The sequence below is a fragment of the Vicugna pacos genome, chromosome 29 (assembly GCF_048564905.1).
Source record: "Vicugna pacos chromosome 29, VicPac4, whole genome shotgun sequence".
Classification (NCBI taxonomy): domain Eukaryota; kingdom Metazoa; phylum Chordata; class Mammalia; order Artiodactyla; family Camelidae; genus Vicugna; species Vicugna pacos.
The window spans coordinates 11,543,961-11,551,268 of record NC_133015.1 but is presented as its reverse complement, the minus strand read 5'-3'; the positions used below and the strand labels follow the sequence as shown (position 1 = coordinate 11,551,268).

Sequence of the window (7,308 nt, the reverse complement as noted above, 5' to 3'; positions counted from 1 at the left end):
ACTCAACAGTCCTTTCCAAATCACAACGAGAACTGTAAGTTTATTTATAACGTAGCAACTCAGCTGAAAATATAACGGGTATATTTGTTATTCTGTCTGTACTTTTTAAAGTTAGTAATACAAAGTGGCCATGTGAAATGTTTCATTTTCCAGGCTAAGGCAAACGGAAGTTTGCTAGGATCAACACAGCATGTCACATCTTTTCACAGCATGAAACCGTGGTGCTAGGAGAGCTATTTCTCACTGTAACCCCCACAGTCAGAAAGGGTCCAGGTATAAGCTATTTCCTAAGAGCAGCTTAAATAGTCAGTACTGAGGTTTCCATTTCAAAAGTTTCACTCAAGAGAAACAGTAACTGGCATATATATTCAGTGGCATTGATTCTCTTTATGGTAAGATTTTTCATATCATCCTTTATTCAGTAGAAGTTTTTTTTTAAATTCTGTCACAATATAGACTTTGAGGAGGGCTTCCATGTCATCAAAAGACTGGGAAAGTGATAATTTTAGCTGTTAAGCGGATGGATTTCTTTACAGAATTGTATTTGAGTTGTGTAGGCAGAGTCTTAATGTTCCTGGTTATGACAGATAAGCTTGCTTTTAAAATGTGTCAGAAACAGTTTTTATTATTATTATTATTTTTATTTTCTGTTTAGTAGTCTAAGCTGTGTCACTTCTGTGGTCCATCACAGCACCCCTATGAGATTCAGCTGGCAGCGCTATAATATGTATTTGAACCTTCATAGAGGCATTCATTTGAAAGCTCCATGCAACTTTAGCACAGAGTTGACCAAACACTAGGGAAAGTTCAACCAATACAATTCACTCAGAATTTCTTAATTGAAACAATGCATATTTGTCTCATTAACACATGCTTGTGTTAGATCAACGTATAACATCTACATAAACAAATCTAAAACATGTTTAGGCCAGTTTAAGTGTTTTGTATTCATATCCTGCTTATTAAATGAATGCATCAGCTAATCAGGTAATTTGAAGGTGTCCAGAAAAGTCATCCTTAAATTGTGGTCCGGGTTCTCCCTCTTGTGTAACAGCATTCCCTCTGTTCGGCAGTGTCATGGGACACAGATCTTGACATGGATGGAAGCCTTTACCTATGAAAGTGTTTAGAGAGAGTAAAGTTATATTTCTATCAACATCTAATGTTATCTTTGTTTTTATATATATTTTTGTATTGTCATTATATGTGTGAGGGAAGACATTTAAACACATGCAAAATGATTTTTAAAAATTATGTCATGGTCTAATTTTGACTTAAGAGATGTCAGTGAGAAACTTAGACAGTTTAACAATTCACCGGTTAATGGTGCTGAAAATGCATAACAAACACCTTATACGTGCTACAATTTTGAAGTTTCTTTGCAATTAAAGTTTTTATTAAGTGTGAACTATCAGTATCTATTCTGGTGCTAAATATGTGGTGCTAAATGAACTGTTGGTGTTTGTAGCTTAGGAACTCTCTTTTAGTCATTGTTAAAAAATGTTATGCATTCAATTCTTGATTTAAAAATATGAAGTCCTGTTAAATTAATCTTAACCAAAAATAGGCCAGTAAACTCTATTTTTTATCTAATAGTCCAAATTTATTTGGGTATTACAGAATGTAAATGTATTTCTTAGAAGTTATCAATTTTTTAAAGGCATTTTTAGCTTGGCAATGTCAAATTCAAGTGTCACCTAAAGGTTAGAGAACACCCACATCAACCATGCTGCAGGCACTGGTGCCCTCTGGTGGTTATAAAAACAAATTAATAAATTCTTGATGGCTACTTGGCCTGCAACCAAGCTATTTCTGCCATTCAATAAAAATTTAATTTGCACAATATCAGAACCCTTGGATACTCTTTAAATCTGACAACATTAAAAAAATTCATGACTCTATTGACATAATTTTCTAAGAGTGTAAGAAAGATAATATATCTTGACATCCACTTTCCTAAATAATAATTTTTTTATGATATTCCAGTTCTAAGGTGCTTATTAAAATGTTCTTTTTTTGAACCAGGTTATTAATGAAACATATTTTCATTTTGTTTACATCATAAATACAGTAAGAATTAAAATTAGCAAACAATTTTCTAAGTGTGTCTCACTTTCAGAAGTGATAATTTATTTTTATGTTTTAAAGTAATTAATTCCATATATTGGAGGATTATCTCTCCACTTTTACTTGTTGATCTACAATTTGATAATGCTCTTTGGTCATACAGTTGAGCTAATAACATTTTATTATTCCATTCAAAGTCTTTCTAGACTAAAAAACATACATAAAAACTTGGAATTATACCCCTGTAACTAATGAAGGCAATGTTTTTAGGTAAACTTTCACTTGAGTTGTGCAGTTGACTAAGTGTGATAGTCTGCTTTGACAAAGATATTTCTTAAGCTATGTTAACACAGCCAAATGAAATATGCTTTGAAGCAGTTTTCCAAATTATTATTTTCAAACTTACTTTAAAGCAATAGAACGTTTTGTATGATCTCAATCATATACACAGCTCTAACATATAATACACATAAAATGGACCTGCTTATTCCCCAAATCTTCCTCAGTGCCTTGGAATTTCTTCTGAGAGCCCTAGGATTCCATCAAACCATTAGAAAAACTGCTCTAAATCATCTAGCTCTCCCCATTTTCTATAAAATAATCAGCTTATTAAAGACAAAAAAATTGAGACTCTAAACATATTTCAATGGTTATCTTATATACCCACTTCACTTGGCATGTGTTAGAAGCCTCTTAGTTTGATGGAGCATTAGATACATACTGACTTTAACTGGTGCTTGGTTATATATTACAGTATCTTGTGTTTTGTTATTTGACAAACAATTTTAGTACCAAACTATTTTGAGAATTAGATAATTGTCATGTACCCATGAAAATAATGTGTTTAAAAATATCTGAATGTTTCAAATATGTACATAATCCTAAAATGTATTGTATCGTTTTAGATTTTTTTAAAAAGGTTAATTTGATTTTTTATTCATTACCTAATACTGTGGCAGTAAAAGGTGCCTTTGTTGTGATATATTGTCATGAATGTGTACATACATAAAACCTGTGTAAACCTCTGTCTTTATAAAGCATAACAAGTGTAGCTTTTTGAGCTCTGCTATATTGTTTTTTCTTTCAATAAAACATTATAAATAATTGTTCTGCTTTTAAGGTTTAATTAAAACAAGTAATCTAATTGTTTTCTTGTTTTCAAGTTTTACAATAGAATCAGAACTAGATGGCATGATAGTTTGATAAGAAATGAACTGTTCTAAGGCAGCAATGATTATATCTTTAATGCATCACTGAAATACATCAAATCTTCGTCTTCCTTTTTTCCCTTTCTTTCTTCACTTATCTGCCTCCTTCCTTCCGTCTTCCATTCTTTTTCTATTTAATTCCAAAAACTATTTTGAAGTACCAGTATAAAAGACATTTCCATGGAAAAAGAGGAAAAGAACAGTATATCAAGATGCTCTGGCTGGGAAATTGCAGCCGTTGAACATAAATATGTTTATGCTTCCTCATACTGAGGGCATGAAGAGGAACCCTAGGCATTCCTGGGGGAGAGGCAGCATCTCCAGTTACTGGACGACCTAAGGCTAGGAGTTAACAGGGGGGCTCTGCCTTGCAGACGGTAACTCCTTGCTCTCTGGTGAGATGGTAGGTCTCCCGGGCCAGTTCACTGAGAAGCACTCAGACCTAGGACATTTTAAAATTTCTCCTTAGGGTATTTCATGCAAGACAAGAAAGCCTCTCCGCCTAGAACTCTGTAGCGCTCTCAGTTCCTCACTCTCTTGCTCCTCTTCCCTTTTCATTTTGCTTCCTCCTCTTTTATGCCTCCAGTTTCTCATCCATATGTCTGGGAAGTTGCATTCATCTCTCAGGAGATGGGAATCCATTCATTGACGTGTGTGTGCGCGTGCGCGTGTGCGTGTGTTTTGCATATTCTAGCCCCTCAGACTAGGCCTGGTGGAAGCAAAAGAAGTCTTGTGCCCTAAGTCTTGCACAGTGCTGACGGTGAAGAAATGGGACTATGGTGGGTGTCTGATCCCATCCGGTCTTCCTCAACACTAAGAGCTGTGGCTGACCACCTCATGAGAACAAGCACACCCTGACAAGGCAAGCATCAGCTTTCCCAGATCCAGCTGACTATGCTCTTGGGAGTGACGCCTATTCCCACTGTCAGTGACTCATCCAGCTCCTTCTGAGACAGTAACCTTGGCATTGTGGTGCCAGGGGCACAGACTTCTTCCTGAGCTGTGCTTGCACTGCTGAGCCAACACTGCAGGAGTGACTGGCTCTGTCTTAGCAAACTGGAGAGGTGCAACCAGCCTAGCTGAATCTCTCTGGCCCCAACTGTCTCTCTTGATGAAAAAGGAGTGAGGTCTTGGCATGTTACTTTTATTGATAGCCTACTGATTGAAGTCAATGTGCCCATTGATCAAGGGGCACATGAGTTTTACTAAACCTGAATGCATACGGGGATTTGTCCTCTGAGTTTCTACATAATAAATTGAATGATGTCCTTAATTATCATTTTTCTAACATTAAAAAGTCAATTGCAAAAAACTAAATGGTATGCGAAAAATTCTACAAGCCTTAGAATCTGCCATATTCTCCAAAAGGCAAAATGTTTCCATAACACTTAAACATAATAAAATATTTTTTAAAGATTTTAATTTAAATATGCATTTGCTTATTTAAATATTTTATTTATTTCTATTTCATAATGCACACAATATATTACTGCCTGGCATAATGTCTAGTACATATTAGCATGTCGTATATTTATATTGTATATAGTGAGGGTACAAGATTCAAAACTTTCTACAAATAAGGATTCACAACCAAAAAGTTTGGAGGCTGGTAGCTTCCAAGCATGTGTCTCTTTTTCTACTTCTGCTCTCTGATGGTCCACTACCACACAGCATCTGGATTGATCTTATTTTTTGTTTTGTTTTATTTTTGTTTGTTTTTTAAATTGAAGTATAGTCGATTTACAGTGTTGTGTTAAGTTTCTGGTGAACAGCATTGTGATTCAGTTATACGTGTGTATGTATATATATATATTTCTTTTCATATTTTTTTTCACTATAGCCCATTACAAGGTATTGAATATAGTTCCCTGTGCTACACAGGACACTGCTGTTTATCTATTTTATGTATAGTAGTTAGTGTCTGGAAATCCCCAACTCCCAGTTTATCCCTCTCCACCCCACCTTTCCCCACTGATAACTGTAAGTTTGTTTTCTATGTCTGTGAGTCTATCTCTGTTTTGTAAATAAGTTCATTTGTGTCTTTTTTTTATTTTAAGATTCCACATATAAGTGATACGATATTTTTCTTTCTCTTTCTGGCTTATTTCACTTAGTATGATGATCTCTAGGTCCATACATGTTGCTGCAAATGGCATTACTTTATTCTTTTTCATGGCCAAGTAGTATTCCATTATATCTGTATCTATATCTATGTCTCCCACAACTTCTTTATCCATTCATCTGTTATTGGACATTTAAGTTGCTTCCATGTCTTGGCTATTGTAAATAGTGCTGCTATGAACACTGGGGTGCATGTATCTCTTCAAACTAGAGTTTCCTCTGGATATATGCCCAGGAGTGGGACTGCTGAATCGTAGGGTAAGTCTATTTTTCAGTTTTTTTTTTTTTAAGGAACCTCCATACTGTTTTCCATAATGGCTACACTAAACTACATCTGGATTGTCTTTTTGAAAGTAAAGCACATTTATGACTTTTCTGCACAAAACCTTCCAATGACATTCTCGTGTGTTTAATAAAATCCAGTGCTTTAGCACTACTTATAACACTCTACTGGACTAACTTCTGCCTGATTCTCTGACATCCTTCTCTCCTACTCTCCCTGCAGCTCACTCTGCACCAACCACCTTTGCTTTCCTTTTGCCAAGGTCACCCCCACCCTGGACTTTTTCACTTGTTCTTCCCTCTGATTGAGTCCTAAGTACAGTAACATTTTAGCAAAGATAGGAAAGATTTGAGGGAGATAACCATGTGGAATCTATACCTAGGCATATATCCTGTGGACCTCTGGGGAAGAAGCTTCCAGGCAGGAAAGAAGGGAGGGCAAAGGCCTGCTGCATCCACAGACTTGCAGCAGAGTGAGGAAACAAAACTGTTGGAATGAGGCCAGGGAGGTCACAGAAGCCCAGGCTGTATGGGGCAGACCATTGTCAGGGCTTTGGCTTTTACGCTGAATGAAATGGGAAGCCACTGAGAATTCTGAGCAGAAAAGTGCCATGATCTGACACATTCAGAAGGGTCTCTCTGGCCACTATGTTCAAATAGGCTATAGAGCATCGGGGGGGCCACCTTCATTGAGCTCCTGTCCCATCAATCATCCTTCTTGTATCTTCACTCTTCTTCCAAGCCCAGCATAACACAACAAACAGCCACTGTCTTACCTCTTTCTAGCCCCTCACTACTCAGATTCACGACGTGCCATCTCTGTTGACTGATTTCAGATCCTGGCTACCCACTTATTCCTCGGTGCCCTTCAATTCATGTGTTCCACAAGAATTTATCAAGCACTTTCCACATGTCAGGTACTAAGCAAGATAAAAATCAGACCAAGCACCTGCCCACCAGAAGCTTACATTGCAGTGACAAAGAAGAAAGTAAAGAAACCAATAAATACATAATGAAAAGCCCAGTGGAGGTAACTGTTATGAAGAAAAAGGAACAGGGAAAGGAGAGAGGAGGAAGATGGCTTCAGATGATGGTGAAGCATCTCACTGGGGGGCGAAATGTGGGCAAATATCTTCATGATGTTTGTTCTTCATCAGACGGATCTACTTTGGGAAGATTTCTGTGATCCAGTTACTGAAAATGGCTCGCATTTACTTTCTTCAGTCTTTCTGTTGCATCCAAGACAGTCATTCATTCCCTTTTATCACACTCTTCTCCTCGGGCTCTGTACTCTCCTTGGTCCTTACTATTTCTGGGATTTTGAGTGGTTCAACTGAGAAATAATGAGGTTCTTAACTATGGTTATAAAGTTGGATTTATTACTAAATTACTCTTTCTGACGCTAACCCTGACATGTAACTCCCCTGTTCATAAAACTTTCCTTTGCTTCTGGCCTCCTATAGAAACACAAACAGCCTTTCCTCACATTTAACTTCCCCTATGCTAAGAAGAAGACTTATATTCATAGTTTTACCCTGCTAAGCTTCACACACCTCTTCTACAGATGATCAAAACTTTGTGACATCACTGGTACCCTAACCTACACTTCCCAACATCTGTCTGGTCTTAA

The 7,308-nt window shown here is 36.8% G+C and overlaps 1 long non-coding RNA gene across 1 annotated transcript in view; it reads right to left on the bottom strand.

The window, feature by feature from the left end:
* Positions 1–605: 605 nt before the first annotated feature.
* Positions 606–7,308, bottom strand: part of LOC140690241 (uncharacterized) — a 31,557-nt gene continuing 24,854 nt past the window's right edge. Inside the window, exon 2 of the long non-coding RNA XR_012065432.1 lies at positions 606–1,114. This is a non-coding gene — a long non-coding RNA (uncharacterized lncRNA). The remainder of the gene's footprint in view (positions 1,115–7,308) is intronic.